Source organism: Notothenia coriiceps, unplaced genomic scaffold (assembly GCF_000735185.1).
Source record: "Notothenia coriiceps isolate Sejong01 unplaced genomic scaffold, NC01 NC01_scaffold00011182, whole genome shotgun sequence".
Classification (NCBI taxonomy): domain Eukaryota; kingdom Metazoa; phylum Chordata; class Actinopteri; order Perciformes; family Nototheniidae; genus Notothenia; species Notothenia coriiceps.
In genome coordinates, this window is record NW_011343883.1 from 135,240 (window position 1) to 140,440 (window position 5,201).

The 5,201-nt window shown below is 43.2% G+C and overlaps 1 long non-coding RNA gene across 1 annotated transcript in view; it reads right to left on the bottom strand.

Moving 5' to 3' along the window:
* Nucleotides 1-4,739, bottom strand: part of LOC104946534 (uncharacterized) — a 16,713-nt gene extending 11,974 nt beyond the window's left edge. Inside the window, exons 1-2 of the long non-coding RNA XR_798457.1 lie at nt 4,692-4,739; nt 3,290-3,439 (exon numbers count right to left, since the gene is read on the bottom strand). This is a non-coding gene — a long non-coding RNA (uncharacterized lncRNA). The remainder of the gene's footprint in view (nt 1-3,289; nt 3,440-4,691) is intronic.
* Nucleotides 4,740-5,201: the final 462 nt, after the last annotated feature.

Sequence of the window (5,201 nt, forward strand, 5' to 3'; positions counted from 1 at the left end):
CTTTTCAGTCCTCAGTAAGAGGCGGAGACTGATCGTTTCCGTCCCTCTTCTTCACATAAAATTTCCAATCTAAAATTTTTGGGGGATCCCAGACCCGGCTGTACCTCCCCGTCTCACAAGGTCTCGGACCCCGGTCGACGACGCGCTTCCGAGGCCACGGGAGCCCAAAACTCCCGCCCAGCCCAACCCCGTCGATAGTCATTGTCGACCAGTCGTCTGGAATTTCGAGACCGACCCCACCATCGCTACCCTCCTCAAGCCGATATATCCGGTCTCGGTCGCGGGTAAATCCCGAAATTTTGATTATTTTCTCAAATTTTAGTTTAAGACTTGACTTAAACCCCTTCGGTCACGTCACTCCGGGTCTTAAACCCCACTACACCCAGTGCGAGAAAAACATTCGGTCAGTCTCTTCTGCACGTCGACGCAAAACCTGATCGACGTTCCGCAGATTAACTGTGGGTCAGGGTATGGGTGGTATGTCTCACAACGTCATTTAGGTCGGAACTCCAATGTTTCCGTAATTATTGGGAAAGATCCAGAAATTTTCTATTTTTGCTGAACCAGAACCGGTTATCAGCATAAAATTTTTTCGTACAAAACTGATTCGACGACTGGCCGAATAGCTTAAATTTTCGCCGATAACTTCCAGTGAGGTTCCAAGCACTGTCCTGTCTTCCCTCCTATAATAAAAACTCCCCTCGCGGTCTTATTAGTTGGACCCTCCCGACCCTCCAACCCCAGGTTTTTTTCTATTGGAGTCAGAACGAGAAGTAACTTCCAGCTCACTGTAAAAACCGAGGTCGGGTCCTAAACTGGACTAATTCCTAACACAAAGTTAATTTTTTTGTGTGAAAAGAATTCCCACTACTACAGACTACTATTCAGTAGTCTTTTGGAGTTGTCTCGAAAATTTACATGTCTTTCTGCATGCCGTGTCGGATGATATAAACGATTTGTTCTCGGAGAAGTCTACTGTTAATCACACGATCGCCAGAATAGTAGAGATTTAGGAATAGAGGACAAGGAGCGAGAGACGTCTGTTGACCGTTCTAGACCGCAATAAAGCTAGTAGACTCGCACGTGCCCAGCCGGGCCTGTACGTCTTCGTCGCCCAGCACCCGGACCAATAGAGTCGTGTTGAGGGGTGTCCGTAGCAGAGCAAGACGCTGCCGGAGCAGGTGCTAGGCGAGTCTGTGTTCCGGTTGAAGGAGTTCTGGACTGGCCTCCATCCCAGGATACAAGACTATTCGTGGTCTCCAACACCAAACCGTGATGTTACTTACTTTCTTATATATCCTTTTTGTCATGAGTATAACTAAACTGACTAAGGTCCAAATGTACTCTAAAAGCGACCGATGCCTAGTTGGTTCTGTAGGAGTCAGATGTCGGCGGTAGCCGTAGGGGGAGGAGGGTTTTATATGTAGCAGCCCTCTGGAAGGTTCTTTGACGGTCTCGGGTCACGGTCCATGGCTAGAGAAAACGTCTTGACCCTTGAACACCAGTGAACGAAAAGTCTAATTTTTAGTGAATAAAGTTCAATCAAACAAATAATAAAAAAACGAGTTCCCACAAAAATAATCTTAAAGCTTCACTATATTGTAGATGCCGCCATTATTTGGCATGTCTTTATGGGGGGGTGTCACATATAATAATATCGTAATGACATGGGATTATTACTTCTTAGTTAAGGTATGCAGATGTTTACGTTTTACTGTTATTGTGTGTTTTATGTTATTTGGTTTTTGTTGTAGTTGTTGTTTTGTTGATCATCTTTCACCACGTCCAGTCTTTTGTTGTTTTTTGATAAAAGGTAAATTATACGATTTATTTTTGCCAGTCCACACAGGAAAAAGAGTTAGGTAAGAATTTTCCAACGGTATTTCGGAAACTGGTGTCGGAGAACATCCTTATCGTGTAAAAGCGATTTTACGAGTTACTACATATCCCAGAATTACGTGTCGGAATCCACCTCCTTGGAAAATGAAACTGATAAAATTGACCTTATTTAATTGTTAGCCGATACAACACAAAAATAGAAAGTAAGAATTTATCGTCACGTCGTCGGTTTTGAGTCTCAGAAGGGACGTGGTCATTAACATCAAACTAAAGGTAGGACGTCTAGTGCTCTCTTGTCTAGTTGGCTTGAACGATAGGAACAAGTCATAGATAGACTATATAAACAGCATACAATTAGAAAAACCTATAAACCTTATACGAACAACTTACACTGAGTTATTATTAAGGAGGAATCCAAGTCAAGACGACGGCGGAAATCTCCAAACACTCATCCATTAGCTCAGATCTAATTAATGCTAAGACCACTGTTATGCGAAGCTCCTCAATCCGACGTACGTCTTCAGCAGTTTCCGGTTCGAAATAACAGCTTAGAACGGCCTCAAACACACAATCGTCTCTCTCTCTAGTTTTCCATGCACAACGGCGCTTATTCTATATATCTGTTGTAATTTATTGTCTTTTATTATGAATGTAGTAATGTGTTTTTAAGTGATTGTAGTATTTATTACATGTACAGCATGGCCCGACCAAAAATCGCTTTTGAATGTGCTTTATAAATAAACTTTGATTTGATTAATGTCCTCATCCACCCCGGTCCCTCAGATCCGCCTCAGCCGGTTTGCTTTCCATCCCCAAGGCCAAACTCCGGAGCTTCGGGGACAGAGCCTTCTCTGTGGCAGCCCCGAAGCTCTGGAACTCCCTCCCCCAAGACGTCCGTGAGTCTGAGTCCCCCCCCCCTCTCAACCAACTTCCTCCTGACTGCTTTTCTGTTTTGTTTCTTTTTGGTTTTGTTTTGTTTGTCTACCCTCCCTCCCAAATGTAAAGCGTCTTTGGGTTCAAGGAAAGCGCTATAGAAATATAATTTATTATTATTATTAATGTGACTCAAATGATTCATTGGATCAAATGAGTATTGTTTGTTTGTTAAATTGGTTGCTGTCTTCCCTGGTAATTCCTCTGCGGGCCTCTCTTTAACTGGAGTGAGAATGGGTTTTTCAAAAGGCTAAACACCAACCAGATCGGAATAAAGCAGAATTTGTCACACGTCTGGAACAATCCTCGGCAGCCACCACTCTAATCTATTTCTAAAATAATTCTAATAATCTAAGTGTAATTCTTTCTTTTTTGCAACCTTGCAGAAAACCAGGTTTTAACATAATAAATAAAAAATAAAAATTCTAAATGTCAACATTATGAATAAAGCTTCAAAGTGTTTCACTATTTGGTACAGCCCTGTTTAAAACCAGAGAACTAAAAGGCCTCTAGGCACCTGACAACATCCACGGCTCCGGCCCGCACTTTGGGGTCGCTGCCCATGATCGAGACGCTGGCAGCGAAGGACCCGTCGATGCTGAACACCACGAACTCCGTTCCCCGGGGAATGACTGTCAGGTAGCTGTCTGCAAACGTGTGGTCGCCCCTGAGGGATAAAAAGAACAACAGAGATTAAGACAAAAGAGACAGACCAAGTGACAAATGGTTTTGTTTACGGAACCTTGAGGACACTGAAAAGCAACAACAATCCGAGCTAAAGCGATAACAGAATCATTCAGTACTCTTAGACATGCTCTAAGGATTTAGTTTTAGGCCCTGTTTGGGTGTTACCAAGGAAATAAGACAATTAAAAATGCCAGCAACTTTGTTTTTCTCTAACAAAAGTTCCACATACGTATATCAATATCAATTCAGGGGCACACAACATTTATACAGCATGACAACACCAGCTTTTGATTAAAGCAACCACACCTTTAACCACAGACACACAGGGAACCAACATACACTCAAGACCCGTGTACCGGGGGTTACACATTTATCATAAGATCATCAATTCGCTCACATTTAAAATGATGTTGTTAAAGTCATTTTGTTATGGATTTGAAATATTTTTGAAAACCAAGCAAGGTTTATAAGATGATTGGAGCCTCTCCACTTTGATGTGTAAAGAAAAGATTAACCAAACCAGATAACCAGTAATAGATAGAAGATTGTCTAAGAGCAGAATCTGTTGCGACTATGTTCATAAAATATGTAATGTAAAACCTTAAAGGGGACCTATCATGCAAAATGCACTTTTGTACGTCTTTTATACATGAATATGTGTCCCCGGTGTTCCAGGGAACTCACCAATTGTCCAGAAAACACAACCCTCTCGTAATTTCTCCCCATACCAAATCTCTGAAAAAGGGGGCGCAAACGGATCTGTACAGATCTGATCCAGATTTGAACACTTCTGTGACGTCCCACAAAGTGGCGCTAACGGGCTATTGGGGGCTCCAACCCACCAATCCAGGGGAGACAGCCACGGACATTTGCGGGTTGGAAAGCGCTGCGGAGACGCTGGTAGTAACATATCCGGCCTGTAGATGGGTGGCCCTGTCTCAACAGAATCAGCCCCATGTCAAGCAGAAGTGCTTCAATTGAGCGAAATGAGGAACCGGCAAAGATCATGATCTTGTTGTTGATTTTTTGAAAAATAAAAAGTATAAATAATCTATATAGGTATGTACACTATAATTATTCAAATATAGCATGAAAGGTCCACTTTAACTGGAAACAAAAAAAACATACAAGTTTTTCATTTTGATATATTACATAAGACAAGGCAATCCTTAATTGAATTAGGCCAGGCCCAGGCTAATACATGTCTTGCCGTGAAATGGTCTCATCTCCACCTGATAACCATCTTTGATCGGGTCAGACTACCGATTGCCCAGACGTTTGGTCATCCGGGACTACAAAAGAACCAACACGGCCACTACCGTTGGTCACTTCTGTGTCGCCAAGTTAAATCTCACTCTCCCTGAGGGAGGGCTGGGGTCATGGAGTGGGGTCACCCTTGTAACAAGCATGGAAAAAACATGACAAAAACTACACCATGCAGAGCATCATCTCTGGTGAAGCCTGTTGGTGGGCTGGTTTAAAAAGAAAAAATAATAACTACACCCTTCTCACCCGGCAAGGTGGACCATTGCAAGAGGCCGTACAATGGAAGCGACTGGTGGGACCTGCCTGCAAGTCTTAATGTGAACACCAGCCGTCCGTTCCTACGGGTGGTTGGAGTCACGTTCGGTTCCAAAGGAGGGGGAGGAAGAGAAACGTAATGGCACTTTCCCAACACTAATCGCATGTATGACTGCAGGTGAGCAAGCCGAATCTTCCCTGTCTTCCCAGTCTCCATGCAT